The sequence below is a fragment of the Varanus komodoensis genome, unplaced genomic scaffold (assembly GCF_004798865.1).
Source record: "Varanus komodoensis strain SLA01 unplaced genomic scaffold, ASM479886v1 scaffold14_1, whole genome shotgun sequence".
NCBI lineage: Eukaryota > Metazoa > Chordata > Lepidosauria > Squamata > Varanidae > Varanus > Varanus komodoensis.
In genome coordinates, this window is record NW_025335438.1 from 16900561 (window position 1) to 16919351 (window position 18791).

The window sequence follows — 18791 nt, forward strand, 5'->3', positions numbered from 1 at the left end:
TCGGTTCAACAGAGAGTAGTTTTTCCCGTGTTTTGTCCTCCAGATGTGCTTGACTACACTTCCCATCAGCCTCAGTCAGGAGAGCTATGGGATGATGAAAAATGTATTGCAACACATCTGGAGGGTACCATGTTGGCAAAGGTTGTAAATTCTCTGTGTCCTGGAGGAACATGGTAGATGTACCAGCACTCAATGTGAATGTATCCATTTTGGATGGAACCAAACAACTGTGTATGCTAGCCCCCTCCTTTCTCTTTTTAGATATAGGTGCCTTTCAAGAGTGCTTCAAGAAACAATCAGAAGCCTGTGACAAAAGATATACAAGCCCTGTGCTTTCAGCCCAAGAAGCAAAAACTGAGAACACCTAAAGCTAGCATACATTTTTAACAATGTACATATTCACTAAAACTGCAAAGTATCACATTACCAATCTGTGAATCAACCAGCTTGCTTGAAGTCCAAATATAGGTTTCTCCAGTTTCCCCTTTTTCCTGCTTAGGACAGAAACTTTCAGTTCCTTGTCTAGAACTCCTGCAACCAATGCTTGCCACCTCCCTTTCACAAGTTCAACATCTTTTCTTAAACCCTTTAAGCGGAAAGTCATAAGGTGAAAAAGGATGAAAGAATCAATTGCTCTAGCCCATAGTAAGTAGACATAACTACAAAGGTATTTTTAACATGAGAACTGTATGAGTTCAGGATATTTCTAATCATCTGCAACAGGAACCATCGTAGGAGCGAAGGAGGAATGTTTTTTAAACTAGTCCTTCCCAATCTGGTGCCGTCCAGATGGTTGAGGCTACAACTCTCTTTGTCCTGGCCAGCATGACCAATGGTCAGGGATGAGGAGAGGTACTCTAAAAGGCATCTAAAGGCAATGGCAGGTTGTTCCAAAGCAATCTCATTGCTCTGAGTGGCAGGATATGAGATCTGCTACAGCAACATGTGCACACTCAGCAATGTATCTCCATGAGTGGGAGGATGAAGAAGACAACATGCAGTCATTCCAAGATCCCACGGACTGTTCTAACTGGATTAACACACCTTTCGGACCAAGTCTGATTATCCTCACACAAATGAGGCTCATGCTAAATAATGTGCTGCATGTATAAGACCTCCAGCACCTCCAGCTAAAGAACTCTTAAATACTGGGACTCAGAAAGACTTATGAGAACTGTTGCTAATCTGCCTGGCTGTAACTAGTAACTGCAGTACTAGAACAGGAGCCAAGCTCAACACAAGTGTATAGATCTCTTCATACACAGGGGACATTCTGAGCTTTATGTCTGGTGTCCTTAACAAGCTTTGTAAGATGCATACAACCAAAGGGACTAAGGCATAGTCTTGAGATAAATTCTGAATCCAGAAGGCAAAGACAGGGTCAACTCTGAATGTAATAAACTTTACAATGCAACATTTACAAGAAACCGGGGCATACATCCTGGGTAAGGCAGAAAACCATGAAAACGTATAAAATTCTCAATACTCTCCTGTGTAGTTTAAATACAAACTATTAAGATGACTTGGCAAGACCACGGGTAACTTCAAAACAAGTCCCTAATCCACGCAGTACAGATTACCTTACATCAGTCAGAAGACAAACCTGCCTGTTACAGCATTTGTAGTGTTCCTCCAAGGAAACAAGCATCCCTTCTTCTATGGAGGAAGTACCCCTCATGTAAGAGATATGTAGATATAGGTATTTACCTCATAAGTCAGATGATTTTGAGTCAGGGTTTGAGATCCATCATGTGTGAAAGAAAAAGAGGTAGTTGTCTGGTAGTAGATTATTCACTCATAACAGGAAGGGGTATCTGAATGTGATTATCTGCCTAGCAGCAGTGAGGAATGAAGTTATACAGCAGAACAAAACAGGTGGATTGGAAACATAGCTGTGCTTTGTACACCATATTTCTATTTTGCTTACAAGTACATGAATATGCACAGATCCCACCACACGTTTATTATGGAAACCATAGCACCTTTTGCTGAGCAACAGAGATACTGTGCAAATATAAGCTTTTGCAAAAGTCTTGAAAGGTTTCTTTCAAAAGACAAACAATAGAATACATGTCTAGAAGCAAACATTTCCAAGAGACAGTTCATCTTCTTGAAGTTTATATCTGGTCTGAAATGCAAATACACTGTACTGCCAATATAAACAAATGAAGAAAATGTAACACCTGATGTGCAGATGCATTGAATTAGTGATCTTACCAAGGCTCCCTTTCAAGGCTCCTTACCAGAAGCTAGACTGTAATTATTCTACAAGGTGTTTTACTTAGTTTTCCACTGTTGAACACAATACAACTTAGCCTATATCCCCCACCCCCACCCCCACAGGTATACATATAACTAAACCCTAAAGCTGAGAGATGGGATAAACAGCTGGAACCTCCCTATATCAGGTGAGATGCTTCTAGGGAATTCTAGTCAGTATTGCCCATTTTCTGCAGGAATATTTCCAGAAATGCTATCCAAATCCCTATCCTATACTCTTTTTTTAAATTGCAGATACTGGGAATTGGATCTAGGACCATCTGCATGGAAAGCTTGCTTTCTGCTTCTAATTTACAGGTCTTTTCCTACAAGGTGATAGTTTTAAAAATAAACACAACCCTTAATGTTCTAAATACCATGACTTTCTTTCACGTCATATCAAAAGCAACAGTGTTGTGAACTCCAGCTTTATCACAGCATGTTGGTCATTATTAATGTATTCTTCAAATCAGAGCTGTACACCAACAACACTTATATTTCAATATAATTTCAATTTCAATTATATTTTTGGGTGACCACAAATGCAGGGGATATTTTCTTTTTCAAAATAAGAGTAAGGAATGGATGTTTACTTACACTCACAAAATAGCTGAAGGTAGGGGTACACAGATTTTCTTTATTTTGTGTCATGTATGATTCATGTATTGCCAAGGAGTTTTTGTTTTGTTGCCTACTCATTAATGGAATGGGCTTCCTCCCCCCACTTTGAAAAACAAATATGCAGAAAGACTAGGACAGCAGAAGTTTCACTGGCATATAATGTTCTCGGGACTGACAGCAGCTATTGATTGGCAAAGTGGAGTTCAGTCCAGGTCCATAGGAAGCGTCACAGGTTGATTAAAATTAATTTTAAAATATTTAAGGTGGCAGATCTTAGCCTATAAAGAGAGTTGTTGGGTAAGGCTGTAGCTACCACCATCTTCATTTTCTTTGAATGCCTCTGAGCCCTACTACTTAGGCACTAGGCAAAGCCCTCCCTGAAGGAATTATCCAATATGAATACATTGAACTATGCTGTCTATTCCTTTAGTCCATCTAACTTTATATTGTCCATACTGACTAACTGAAATTCCAGACTATTAGAGAGAACTTCCCTGCCTGTTTTGCCTGGAGATCCTTAGGATGGATCTTGCTTTCTTTCGCTTGGGATACAAAGCATGTGCTCCATCAGGGTACCACAGAGCCATGACCCTACTGGTGGTACGGGGACATCAGCTCTTTGTCTCACAGAGAATGGGCACAGAAACTGCCTCCATTTTCCATCCATACTATGATCACACATTATCATTTGTTTCCATTAGGGAGGGCAGGCAGAGTCTATAGTTCCCGCATTGTTTCAGTTTGGTGCAATTCCTTGGTGTGGCTTGGATTTTTGTCCTTGATTTGCATGGAGGCAGTCACATAGACTTAACAGCAGTTTCATTTCTGCTAAGGTACTCAGCTTTGAGAGAAACACTTTTAATAATGTCGAGACTTCATTAAGTCAAGAAACATGAATTCATCAAGCTCTATTAAACATAATCACAAGGAGATTTCAACAAAATTAAACAGAACGTGCATCCTCCACTCTTTCTTAAGGAAAATGTTTTTTCATATCAAATATGCTTTTGTGTACAAAGTGAGTTGACTGCAGTTAAAAACAATTTCATAACAAGTTAGATCATATAGCATATGCCATGAAAGATGCTTCTTTCCATCTTGAATTAACAGCTGAACAATATGAGGAAATCATAAAATTTGATAAGTAACCATGATTGGCAGTATGTGAAACCTTTATTGTTTTTAGAATCTGTATTAAAGAAGCACAGTCCAATACAGGATACATTACAGGCTGCTAAGAGATTAGCAAAGGAGAGACAAAGCCATCAGAAATGTAAATATTAAATCTACAGTCCAAGTTAACTAGTAATATGTAGCATTCAAATAACAGTTTTGAGTGTATAAGGAAGTTGGTAATATTTACCAGAACCCTATAAGGATTGAGTAGGCAGAAAATAGATCTCCGGATGTTTTGGACTTGCTTCTTGGACACTGGCTATGATGGTAAAGGTCAGAAATCTGATAATATACCTTTTTCCCACCCTGCTGAAATTATTGCTATGATTTCTATATTACAGACTAGAAGCTCAACAGAAAAGACCCATTCTAATCCTGACCACAGTGCCCTGGGTGGAAAGGGATGCTTCAGAACACCAATACACCTGAGAGAGGAGCATTGTGATAGCTACCAGGCACATCAACCAATAGCTTTGTATAGGTAACTGTCTCATCCATTTATGTTCCAGAGTTTTTTATAATCTTGCTCAATCTGTACTAACCCATGCACATAGCCCGAAGTTCAACAGACTGACTGCCAGGATATGCTGATTATTTTCTCAGGACAATTTACTCCACTAGTCCCTTACACTTTATTTGGACCAACTGCAAGGCTTAGGATCACAGCTGTTGTAATTGAAATAGGGAAAGTGTCATAAAGGCACTGAGCTGGTTACATCACCACTTCCCCTTACAGATGATCAGTGTCAAAAATAGGGGCAAGATATAGATCTGACTTCTGCTAGTGAAGAGGCAATGCTACAGCACTTATTCCCAGTGCATAAGCCCTGTTGTGAGGACACTGGGGAGATAATTCCAATTTGCTAACTCTTATGACAAGGTGAAAGAGCTGAAATAGTTACACCTTGTACCTCATGATGGATGGATCTATGGTAAATAATATGAGACATTGTTTTGAGTACACTCTGGAAAGGAACAGAGAAATGGGGCAAACCTATAGAAAACCATCTGGAATTCCACTGCTACAGGCTTTATCAGAAACAGGGAACAACTTTCCCCTGCACAGCTGGAATGGCTGCCTAGTCATCTATGGGGAGATAAGACACAACCAGAGGGTATCTTCAACAGATATTCAAGTGATTCAGGTTCTGATCAGGGACTGTTGATTAAAAGACAGTCACATAGCTGCTTGCTTTAGATCACTGGTCCTTCCTTGGTATCTACATTTGGGAAAGTTACCTATTATGTGAGATACTACAGTCCATAAGGTAACACACCACCAATATCTTGATTGCACCAAAAATCTGCTGCTATATGATGCAAGGAAAACAAGAATCAATGAGCATGTGGCCACCTTTGGCAAAAGGAGGAGCTGAGTGCCTTGTATTCATTAATTCATGAATCCTGCACCAATACATGGTGAAAACCTACTTGAATTTGTGTCTGTTTTCCACAGGGACTTTCCTACTGTAAATTTAGCAGTATTCACCACATGGAGTATACAGGGAACCACCTATTAAGTAGTAGGGAATATTTATTTAACCAGTGCCCAGTTACACCAGCTACAGGAAAAGAATTCATTTTCCTAGTAGATGTTTATGTGTGGTTTCCCAAAATTATTACTAAAACAGGATGGGGAACATGTGGCCTTCACATGGAAACTGAAGGCTAAAATCTAACATCACCATTGCCTATGCTGATGGAAGTTGTAGTCCACCAACCTTTGGAGGAACATACATTCCCCACTTCTGCTGTTAGGGTTCTCATAAGACAAATGTTATTCATTTGCACTTCACTTGGGGGTGGGGGGGCAGCAAACTGATAAAATGCCCCATTACCAAGTTCACACTTGTGTGCTCCCAATTTTCTAAACATGGCAGCAAACTGATGTGATGCCATGCTAAATGACTGCAGAGTTGCAGTCCTTTCTATCATTGGATCTGAGAAAACCACCCTCAGTGGCCACATTGTGGCTGGGAATAACCAAATTTGTAGTCTAACTCATTTTAAGGATTCCAGGTGGGGAAGGTAAAGTTATGCTCTCTCTTCTTTGCCAGCTTTTAAGTGTCTGACAGGGTTCATCTTGTTCTTTTGGCCATTTCATAGCTTTTGATGTAATAGGCATGTTTTTTATTCTGCCTTCATTTGAATTTTTAATTGTTGATTCAACTGTTTTTATCAGTTTTATTTCCTGTTTTGTGTAGCTCTTATTGTTCTTATTATTTTAGTGTTTAACATTGTAAGTAGGCTTCAGGACATCTGAAAAAAAAAAAGAATCTAAACTCTGTGAATTAAAAGAAGTATTACCAGCATACAGTTATGCTGTCACCAGGGGGTGAGATTGATCAGCAAGCGCAAATTCAGCTACTTTATCAGTGAGATTGGGAGCAAGCACATAATTCAGCTACTTTCCATTCCTTAACTTCCACATCTCCAACTCTATTCAGTTCCCCACCACTGCGACCACAATAGGCCTGCCTGTTGACCTTCACTGCTGCAAAGTGACTTAGGAGCAAGTCTAGCCCAAAGCAGCAGGATCAGGCCACTACCATTTCCCATAATCCAAGTCTTGGTGATAGGAAGTCTTGGAATCTGGAATCCAACATTTGGAATCAACTTGGAATCAAGTTGGAATCCAACATTTCCAAAGCAGAGATACCAAATAATACCTTATTCTCATTGCAAAATGAATGTTTCATGTAAATCAGATATAAACTTTTTCTAGAGTTTAACCAACTAGAATCTATGACATACTGAATCCAAACATTACCAAGATGAAGCATAATAAGAAATATTGATTGTATTATTTCTACTTATAGGCTGCTTTCAATTTTACAACTTACAAAACAGACTAAAAATATAATCAACAACAGAACAATAAAAGACACAATAGACAAAAAAAACTGGCACATACCTAAACCAACAGTTTAAAAGGATAAACATTATTTTTGATACTTTTCTAAGAGAACACAGAGATATTTGGATAGTTTGCCTCTGAAAAGCATTTTATTCAGCCAACACTGAGAGAGTGGCATTCCTAATAAAGGACAATCTGTTCTTCCTTGGACATGGAACATATAATTAGGCCTTACCATTAGATCTTAATGCACAGAGGTAAATGATAATGTAACAAAAGCCAAAACCTCATATACTTTTACCCAGATTTATTTAGGGATTCACTACCATGTAATATCACAGGCAAAGAACAAAGACAGGAAGAATGTAACATTAGCTTTTACAAAGTGGATATGTTTGAGGAGGCAAAATGACAAAGATTGGATATTTGGTACATAACAGCCAACAGAACTATACTTAGCAAGTCTGCATCCTTTTTGCTGTCAAAGTGGCTGAGAAAAACTTATCTAACATACTGGACTTCCTGCCAATGTTCGTATGCATAATGAAACCCCAACAAAAGGAAGTGTGAGAAAAATTAGCTGCAGCCACTTTCGTTAGTAGCTTGGTAGCTTTATGGTCTTCAGACATAATATGCACCATACCAGATGATGATGTGGCAACTGACCAGATGTTTAAAACATTTACCATTCCTGTATAATAGGGAGCATCATGGGCAGTGGGAAGGGAGGCAAAAAACGACTGCCTGTTTCTGGCAGCGTAGGCAAATTTCCCATGGCTCAATTTGAGACAGGTTCAATTTTTTATGAGACTTCTCAGCAAACTTTCAAAAATAGCTAATATGCTTCCTCCAATTTCTCTCCAGGCTAGAAATGCTGTTGGCACACAAATGCTGATGCTATCACATGCAGGAATATTACCATATTGTTCCCTGTAAATGGGTTTCATCTGCCCCACACCCATCTCATAGAAAGTCAGAAAGCAGCCTGCAAATGTAACCAACTTTTCCCTAAATAAACATGCTCAGGAACAAGTAGAACATTTAAGTATAGATGAAGGAAAGTATATATAACCTTGTTTTAAGAGAGGAGACAAAAGAGGAAGGAAGTAATCGAAATTGAGAACATATTCATCAGAGAGAAGACAGGCAGCTTAGACAAATAATTCACAGCAATCATTGCAAGGTTAATCAAGAATAAGTGATTGATATTAAGTGGTTAATATTAAAGAACTGTGCATTCAACTAGAAGTATGTTGTTTGGGATGGCTAGTCTACTGGCCTCAGGCCATACGTGTTTAAAATTTTATTTCACATTCAGAACTGAAGAACTTTTTGGATACATTGGCACATAATTCCAAATGGACCAAACATCATATGCTGGACAAATTTATCCAAGAAAATACAAATTTTGGTGGCAGTCTCAGTAGCTGGGGCCCATTCCACTACAAAGTCAGCTTGAAATGGCACCATCCTGTACATGTAAGTCAGTCTGAAGCAAGTTTCCCTGTTTTCAGGGGAGGGTACCGTAAGTGTATGTTTGCAGTCTTAAGGAGCAATCCTATAGCTAGTAGATACTGCCTGGTAGCCCACAGGAAAAGTTGGAGTCCCCACTGCAACTTTGTAAGAACCCTTTGAGGTCATAGCAGGGTCTCAATACTCAGAGGGCCCTCCCTGTATCCTTATAGTCCATGCAGCGCTTTCCATGCCAACTGCAGCCAGAAGACCATCTTTGGAGTAGGCACTGGCAAAGTGGAACATTCCAGATGATGGAGAGGAGGCATCACCAGCTTACTAAGATTCCAGGTGGTGCCTTATCTCCTCTTCCACATGAGCAGGAGAAAAAGGCCTAGATGGCCAAAATCAACTATGTCTTTTGCAAAATAGAGGAACCCTTGCTTCCCCATTCTTCCACACTCAGTAACTATCTGATTTCAGAGGGTTATGGGCAGCCCCATAGGATAGCTGTACATGTACCAGTGCAGGGAAAGTGAGCAACTAGTAGCTGCAAGGTCAGCCAGATGCAGACAAAGACAGAGGAAGCTGGCAGGTGAACTGATCATGCTTTATACTGTATGCTGCCTTGGGAAGTTAGCAGTCTTGAAAGGTAGCTGAAGATGTAATCCTGTGCATGTTTAGAGACAAAGAAGACCTTGAGCTCCAGGCAGTCATGCTTTTTCCTGTCTAAACAGGCATAAGATTGCCCCCGAAGAAATGTATTAGAGGCATACAGAAGTATATAAACAGATGTAAGGTGAGAGGAGCTGTACTTCCCAAACCTTAATCTCCTGTACAGCTATTAAAAGCACCAGAAAGCTGTCTCCTCAGCATTTGGTGATCCTCAATATACATCCTTCTACTCATTCCCAAGGAATAGAAGAGCACCAAAGAATCCTTGGCTTAGTAAAACCCTGCACCTCTTCTGGGTGATATCTTCTCAAGAGTGGCAGAGTTTCTCTTTCAGTGCAGGCCCACATTTAATATATATGTGGCATAATGACTTGTCTTGTCTTTAGGGAAGCCATCTTAGCTGCGATGATGCAGACTACTTTTAGTATGGAGACATCTCAAGTGTCTGTCCACTGAATAGGGGAGGAAGCTGTCCACAGAAGTAAGATAATCAAGAAGCAGAGCCAATTAGTGAAAGATTCTAAGTCCAAAGTTTCACCAATAGACACCTTAATGAATTCCTTCATTTGTAAAGATAACTGGAAACTTAGTTAGCATTTCCAGTACTCCATGCAACTCTTAAAATAAATGCTGATGTTTATTCAGAGAGAGCATACTCCCTCTATCTAAAGCAGGGACTTGACAGCTTGGGAGCTGCAGCCTGAAACCTTCACATCACCCCTAGTAGGCATAGCCAATGCTGAGGGATCATGAGAGTTGTCACCCAAAACTGGTGAGATGGCCACAAGTTGCTCAAGCCCAGTGTACCATCTCCTATACACGGCCCCTTAACTGTTTCCCAGCAAAAGAAATCTATTCTATTAAAACATGGTCTGTTGCTTGTTATTGTTTCCCTGTCTTGGCAATCATTAGATCCATACATTTTGATAGCATCCTGTGATTTCATAATGCACACTTTCAGAAATGAAATCTTCTGTGACATTGCCCAACTTCTGATGAAGCTTTGCCACTACCAATTATGAATGTATTAAAACTGGAATAACATGCTAATTTCCAATCTACATTCAGCTTAAGTAAAACAAAAGCACTTTGCAATTATTTATTAAAACTAAAACAGTATATTTCAAATCATGTTAAAAGGCAAGGCTGCAATTGGTATTTTAAAGCAATCTACAGGTACAAACAATCATTTGGCAGAAAGTTAAAGATATTATTATTTACTGCTTCTGTATACTATCCACACTAACAAAGCTCTCAAAGAGGTTTACATCAAAACAAACAATATAACAGTACAGAAGTTAAAATGCATACAGCTGTGCAGTAAATAATCACAGCAATAAAATAAAATCCATCCACAAAGGCCCTTTCACCCTTGCCCCACCCACACCTTATACCCGCTCCTACACCACAGCATCCTCAAGAAATGTAACAGTGTTCTTACTATAATCAAACTGCATAAATGCAGTTTATGTGCTTACAATGTTCGGGACTGGTCATGTGTGAAAGCCCTGCTTATGTGCAGTTATGGCTCAGAAGACACACATGTGAGCCACAGCATCAGTTGCTACTGGGGCTCTGACACACATGCTTTCCTCTGTATGCATGTGTACATGCCTGTGTATATGCACAACCACCAAACATCCATCTTCCCATGAGCTCCTCCAGCTCAAGTCTCTTAAGGCAGGGGCCAAATCCCAGGCCTCAGGGCCCAATCTGGGCTTCCCTGGAAAGTCCCAGATGTCAATGCCCCCCTTTCACCAATTATTTGGTGACTCCCTGGGTTCTGAAAGATCTTTCCCTCTCTCAATTCTCTAAATTTAACCAACCCTCCCAAGGCATAGTGGAACATGTAACTGCCAGTAACTAACCTATTCTGGCCTTTTGGCACCACTCACTGCGCCCACTTACTGTGTTGTCTCTCTTCCTGTACAGCTCTCCAGAATAGCTCCTAGTGGATAGGGGCTGCTTGCATTTTGCTTTACCTCAGAACTTGACTTTCAGACTGTATGCTAGTATCACACTTATTTAGCCAAAGGCTAAACTAGTTGATGTGTCACAAAATGGTCTGGAATCATCCAATGATGTGGCAATAATGTAGCAATGAACTACCTAAGCAGGTGCAGAGCTGACCACTCTTGGGCTGAGCTCCCTATGTAAACAGTTCTGGAGGATGGGTAGCCTGTAATTATCAAAGGAAGCACTTCAGCTCTCTCCCCAAGATATCAGTTCTTCAAAAGAATGCGAGTGATAACATCAACTGTTATCAGTTGTTTCCCTTCTGAAAAACAAACAGGAACTGGATTTTTTGCTGTAGTTTTTAGAGGAAACAATTTGAAAACTAAAATTTAACCTTTGTTTAGCAAGAATTTATAGCCTCTTACTTTAACAGTCAGTTCTGAGTAACTGTTAACTTTTGTTCACCTGGGTAAGCTAAGAAAGCTATTGATGTAATGATAAGTAGTAAAATCTAAGTGTAGGATCTCTATGAAAATAATGTTTATGAAAATCTAAGTGTAGGATCTCTGCTACAGAAATGATTAGGAGGACAAAAGGAAAATAAATGAAAGAGCATCTCTAAGACACAAAGCCCAGACTTGAGTTAGATTGCAATCCCCTGCAATCCAATGGAATGTACTTCTGAATACATATGCATAGGATTGTGCTACTAAACATGATCAACTGAACAACTCAAAGGGGTTTTTTTAAACTCAGTCAAACTAAATCATTGTAATAAGAAAAACAAAATATTCACTAGCACATGTTGTGATGACAAAACGCAATGAAAAATAGTAACAAACTTTGCTTTTATTACTTTTTTGTTTAGCAAACAACAGGTCTCCTGCACAGAGTGTAATACAACATATCACTGCTAGAGCTATACATGTATCATTTGGGTTTCAGACAGAGTCCCTACAAGAAAAATTAGATTGTAGCCTATCAACACCAGATGGGTTCAAAATATATTTTAAAGCAAAGAATCATCAAACATTAGCAGCAGGAAGCATGGAAAATATTTATGAGCAAAAGGTCAAATGTCCTTAAAAAAATCATCAGCAGGAAATAAAGATAAAAACCCCTTCTCCCTGGGCTTAAAGAGCCCACTGTAAAAATAACACTTCCTTTTAACCAATGTACTGTAACATTCATTTTATCTGCTGCTCAGCTAAAAGTTCCTGTAAAGGTCAGATGCACAAACTGTCCATTTCGCATCATGCTTCCTCTTTCTAAAAATGCACTGCCCTATATGGTTCACTTTATGCTGCTTTAATTTTCGTTTAAAAAGACAGGGAGAGTTACCAGGTTTCAGGACTTGGTACAAATCACCTTCCTTGCTATATTTACGACCTGTCATTAATATTTTTCAGCCCTACAGTAGAGATGTACAATGAACTTATCTGGCTTACGCACGCAAAAGCCTTTCGAGATAGGGCTGGAGTCAGAGCAAGAGGCTAGTCCAAAGCCACCCCACGGAACTTCACAGTGGGTGGGAATCTGAATCCACCCACGATCATAGCGTGGCTGTCTAGCTGTTGCTGCAATCTCATACTCACCTGGGAGTAAGCCCCACTGAACTCAGTGGGACTGACTTCTGAGTAGACAAACGAAGGATTGCACTGTTACTATCCTGAAATACCTCGCGGTCGTGGACGACGTGCATCCACCATCTGGAAAAAATTGTGAGCAACCAAGAGCTTTCGCTTCCACCGTCGACAGGATTTACCATCCGGTTAAAACATAAGCCAACAACTCAGGCAACGAGTGAGGGAAATGCCAGGTCGAATCTGGCTAGTCACCAATATAGATTCTCGGTGGGAAGAGAAGAAAGTTCAGCAAAGCATAGCAGGCGGGGCAGGATTCCGTGCGTAACGAGGAAAAATGCCAGTCCTACTCCCCAGTTCACCGAACAAAGTCTCCCGAACAAAAGCTCGCGCACGAGAGAGAGAGAGAGAGAGAGAGAGAGAGAGAGAGACTTACTTTCCCGAGCGGGGGAGGAGGTTGGATCTCAGCGAGCTAAGTCCACTGTTGCTTCAGCCCAAGGGCTGGGGGAGAAAACCGCCCAGCCCGGCAGCAGGAACTTGGCCGAGAATGCAGCAGAACCGTTTTCTTAAAAACAGAGGAACCGAAAACCCACCGAAGGAGAACCAGAAACGTTCATCGCCGTACAGCTCCTCTGCGGAGAGGAACTTGCGCGATTTTCACAAGCTGCTGCGGAGTCTCCACTGCAACTTACTTCCTGGAGATGGGAGATTTGCATGTAGTGCGTGCGTGTGGGGACAGACCCTTTCATCCCCGTCGGGCACAGCCGCGCGATTCCTATCAGCGGCAGCACATTTTTTAAAGGGAACTCACGGGGCGGACCCCCCACGAGGCACCAGCGGGAGTGGCCGCAAAGCCCGGGTCCCCTTCCCAGCCGCAGAGGGAAGGAGACCCGGGCGGCGGGGTCGGTTAGGCTCGCTCGCTCTCGCTCCGTTACTTGTTGCTTGAGAGAGGGGGATAAATCGGATGCTCACGGGCTTCCAGTAATCGCGAGCGATTTAAGAGCTGGCCCAACCTTCCCCAGCCTGATGCTTTGCACTACAGCTCCCAGCATTCCTGACCATGCTGGACGGAGCTGATGGGAGAAGACCTCGGAAACATCTGGAGGACACCTGGCGGAGGCGGACTGAGCTCGCCAACAAAACCTGGCTCCGCATCGGTTTCCCTCCCTACCAGTGCTATGGATGTAATCCAACAGCATGTTTATTCAGAAGTAAGACCTACTGAATAGAGTGGGACTTACTCCTAGGTAAGCGGGCTTAAGAGTGTAGCTGTATTTCACTGGGTCTAAACAGGGTGAGCTCAGTGTTCAGTTCTGGTCATCTTATGGTCTTAAACGGAACCAAGCAGGGCTTTTTCATTTTCTAGACTCTACTTGTAAAAAAAAAGGGGGGGGGAGGGGGAGTGGTGTATCTTTCAGGGCAACGGGGCATTTTAAAGGGGAAATTTATCAGATTGTAGTATAAATGGACTACTCATAAATAAGTCCATTTAATTTAATGGGATTTATTTATTTATTTATAGCTTTTATAGACCATCCCTCTACTGATGGCCCGGGACAGTTTACAGCAAACAAGTAAAATAGGAATTAAAATGGCACAGCATGCAATAATATGTGTACAATAATACAAAACACATTAAAACCAATTCAACATTAAAATAACAGGAAAATAAAAAGGGGTTTGCCTGGCACCGAAAAGAAAAAAGTGTTGGTGCCAGGTGAACCTCTCTGGGGAGCATATTCCATAATCCATGTATGCCTAGGTAAGTGGTTATAGAATTTCAGGCACTTGCTAGAATCCTACAGATGTTTACTCAGAAAAAAGTCATATTGAATAACCTGTGGGGTTGCCCCCAGGGAACTGTGCATAGGATGCTTTGTTCACATTTAAATCAGTTTAATGATTATGTGTTGAGAGGCACAAGTGAATCTTTTTTTTCTCAACAGTCCAAAAAACTGTTTCAGTTATGGGAGCTTGGTTGTGTAACCTTTGAAAGTAGAGATTAGATTACATTTGCCTTACTATTTCATCGTGTGTTTAAGTTGTTATCTTCTGCTGAATCAACTGTTACAGTACTTTTCTTTTACAAATAATTGCAGTTCATGATCTGATCTGAAAATCCAAAAATGCCTTAGCTGTTTGGATATAATTCACCTGCATGTTCAAATTCCATAATAGGGAATTTTTATAATGCCCACCATCCTGATGTGTTGGACTACATTTCCCATAATTCTCAGACAGCAGGACTAGGTTTGAAAAGGCTGTGCAAGATGCCAAATTTAATCAGTTTGTGTTATCAACCATTGAACTACCACTGGATTTGTGAGTTTTGCACTTCCACCAGTAGATCAGAGTTAAAGTAGAGTTATGAACATATCTGATGGATATGGCAGGACACAAAAGAAGAAATGAACAAAGATAGGTTTTTAGGAAAATACAGTTTGGAAAATAGCACTTAAATTATTTTACTCATTCGACCTGACCCTGATGGACATGAGCCACTGCCTACCTGAGGTGTAAAAATATGTTCCTGGAAATTTTGGGGAGGGAGAGAAGTACAGAGAAAGCAGGTCCACGAGATGATTGTAATATCTTCAACAACATGATTAGGTGTGCTTTTAAATAAGAACAGTCCCTCTCAACAACAAAGACTTCATTTTGTATGTTTGTGCACCATGTGGGTTAGTTAAACAAAGAAAAATAAATCTTACTCCATTATATATTTAGATCTTGCTTTTGCTTTGCTTATATATTGACATTTAAACATTTTTATTTATCCTGTTAAATCATTGTATTTATGATTTTAAGTGTTAGGGACCAAAATTTTGCTCCTCTATGGTGACAAACAGAATTCTTTCCCATTGCAAATGGGTGGGCCTGGTTCCAGTTAGGACTGTGGCAGGAAACTCAGTTACAGCCCCCTCCATGGTCCCAGTATGTCTCTCCTGCCAACAGATGGCTGTTTATTGAAGAAAAATCAACCGTGTAAGAACAAAATATATGACAAATGCTGTATTAGTTGGACCTTAGCTGCAAAAAATCTCCAAGAATTCAGAGGATCTTTCCCAGCCTGTGAGAGACTAGAGATTGGACCTTGGACCTAGCATAGTTTTACCACTGGGCTATCGTTCTACTCCAGTAGGCATTAAGACTACACCTGACATGATAAGCAGAGATCTTTGTGAAGTGTGTTATTATGAAAGTGCCCCATCTGTAATGACAAATGGAGCTAAGCAGTGCATTTTTTGTTTAAAAAAAAAAAGGTGCCGGACGAACTGATGTTGCTGCCGGCAGTAAGCACACACACCAATCCCAAGCCGAGCAGCAGCGGAGCAGCATCCCAAGCAGCTATCTCTCACTATCAGATAGCAGCAGACACAATAGCAGCCTGCAGGCACTATGTTAATGATGTTTGCTGCTGATCTGCTAAAATCACTTCCTAAAATCCATTGAAAAAAAAGGTGCGGGAACGCTGTTCCGGTATGTTCTATGACAAAAAAAGCCCTGGAGCTAAGCTATTATAGACTCAAACACATGAATCTGAGGTCAGGTTATATTCTGCTTTATGGGTGTAACTACTGTTGGGGGGGAAACCGCTTAAACGTAGGCAGCATCAATAATGAACTGGATTTTAGCAGTTGTTCCTCTGTTTATGTAAAGTGGATGGATTTCTGTCCTTCTGTAACTGCAGACCTCATACCATATACAAAACAGTGAACAAAAGTGCGCAAATTACTCTACATAAACACCGAAGACAGTAGGTTATTCCTTCAATCTGCTGGTGGAAATAGATGGCTACATGACGACGGTAGAGCAGGGAAGTGGTGACAGCCTTTCCTGTGTGACTCAAGAGTGGATATTCCTCTGCCAGTAGCTACAAGGAGGAGTGGGGCCACGGCTCAGTTGTAATCTGCCAGAACACATGGCAGATTGCATGCAGGTTCAGACCCTGGTTTGTGAAACAAACCTCTCTAAACTCTGGAAAGCCTGCTTCCAGTCAGTGTAGATAATCTTGAGCTGGATGGACCAGTGGCATGAATGGACCAGCAGGCAGCCATTTTTGTACCCTAGGAAACCATATTGTCTTTCTAATTTGGATCATTGCCCAAAGAGAGTTCTGCTACCCACTCGCCATCACCCTGTTTCATCCTGTTCCTACAAACATCTGGAATTGACAACTGGAACTCCTTCCCTCTGAAACTCTTGTAAAACCCATAGATGACTAATAATCTGTCTAGAAACACCAGAGGGGTTTCCGTTTTTAATAATGAGATTATTAATCATTCGTTTTGATATTTATATTATACTATATGCATGTTACACATTTTATTATTTTCTTTAATGTGTATAGGAATTAGGAATGTGAAAGAATTTTTTTTAAAACTTCAGATTTCTATGCATTTACCTATGGAATTTTGCAGCAGACTGACATCAACTGAGTTGCATGGACCTGCAAACCATTTTTTAAAAACTATTCACAATTGTACACAAATTTAGTCATACAAAATTCAGTGAAAAATATGCTAATATGAATGCTTCATTTTTTGACATCCCCAACATTTTATGCATCTCTAATCTCTCTCTATCCTCTGCTGCTAAGTGCTAGCATATGGAAAATATTGGGTACCAGAAGAAGGTACACAAATTGTAAGACAATTTTGTGTAAATTTCTGAAGTGGAGAAAATCCAGTTTCGTTAATGATCAGATGACAGAAAAAAGACCCCTGACAATCTGTGAAACATACATGGAATCAAAGAAAAATTGTACATCGCTAATAGGACTGTGTGTTTTTTTCATAATGCTTTGTTGTGAACCGCTTGGAGAAGGCTGTATGGGAATGTGGTCTGCACATACAGTACTTGAATGAGAAAAGATAGGAGTGGAGAACCTACAAACCCAAAGTTATCAAGAGTTCATAAGTGATTGTGGACTTTCATGAACTTCTAGCTCATTGCACAACAACAAAGATTTTTAATCAGGTAATCTAAAAGGCAAACGGCAGTGTGTGATTATTCTTAAATCCCTTTCTCCCAGAGAATAAGGAAGTACACTTATTTTTGTGAACAGTGTGGCTACTAAGAAGCAAGAACCTTGTTCATAACCAAACATTCCTGAACTGGTTACTTGAGGTGAATTCTATTATAAGGAAATAAGTAAAACAGTTGATTAGACAATGTTAAGTGATGTAAGCATAATAGAAGATTAATATCTTGGGAACCAAAAGCAAACATTCAGGGCAAGCTCAGCAAGAAATCAAAGAACATTTTCAGGCCTATAAGGAAAGTACAATTCAATTTGCTCTCAATTTTAGGAGAGGGAAATGTTTTGCAGAATATTTTATAGAAGTAATGCAGCTGTGCCAAGTTAGGCATTTCTGAGTCCCCATTGCTTTCAGTGAGGCAGTTAAACCCATTTAAACCCATGTGTTTAACTATCTCACATGAGAAAAATGGGACTTCATTTTGGAAGGATCATAACCTTAGGCTGGAATTCCAGTTGCCTTTTAAATCATTTTATTGTTGGGAATCCTTTTCCTGCTTCAGTTAATTCCTGTCATCAGTCCTCATAATTCATGCTTCTCCTGCTCATCATGAGACACTCCCCTGTTTTACTCCGGATGCTGGTTCATAGTGCCCTGTATCTAGAATCAGATGTAAATCCACTGTGCCATGGGTGGCAACAGGCTGAGAGGAGGTAACCATCTTCTGCTTTATTCACCCACTGCCACAGTCTTTAGAGGTGCTTAGAGATTGTGCCCAGTTTATCCAGCTTTTATGCAGTCCTTTAGAAAGCAAAGGAAATGATCATACAAAACTATAATTAAATACATAAAACAAAAGCCATTCACACCAGGATGACAAGTAATAATACAGGTGCAAAGAGCAATTGACAACAGATCTCTAGGATTTTTATTTCCCATAATGCAAATTTAAAGTGAAACCACTTAATTATCTGGACTTGCCTGCCTCTTAAACAACACTGGCCAATATTTCTATACCTCTCCTACCACACTGTTCATTGAAAATTATCCAAATCTTTGTAATGCCTTTGAAACATGGCCTTTCTTCCAGATTTGTGCCAGGTGGCTGACCTTGGAGAAAGCCACCTTCTTCCCTCCTGCAATATTTTCTGTCCCTATTTGCCAAATGGAAGAGCAAAGAGGCTAAAGAAAAACTGGGCAGCAATGTCAGGATATCCTGTCCACTTATCT

General features: G+C 40.4%; 1 protein-coding gene across 3 annotated transcripts in view; it reads right to left on the reverse strand.

Annotated features, from left to right (window-relative positions):
* Nucleotides 1-13252, reverse strand: part of LYN (LYN proto-oncogene, Src family tyrosine kinase) — a 61888-nt gene extending 48636 nt beyond the window's left edge. For 2 of the 3 annotated variants that reach the window (XM_044423972.1, XM_044423969.1), the window contains exon 1: nt 13016-13252. The gene's annotated coding sequence lies outside the window, so the exon portion shown is untranslated. Of the gene's footprint in view, nt 1-12591; nt 12616-13015 lie in introns of those variants that run through there. The other variant, XM_044423970.1, reaches the window with a different exon arrangement.
* Between the last annotated feature and the right edge of the window lie 5539 nt (nt 13253-18791).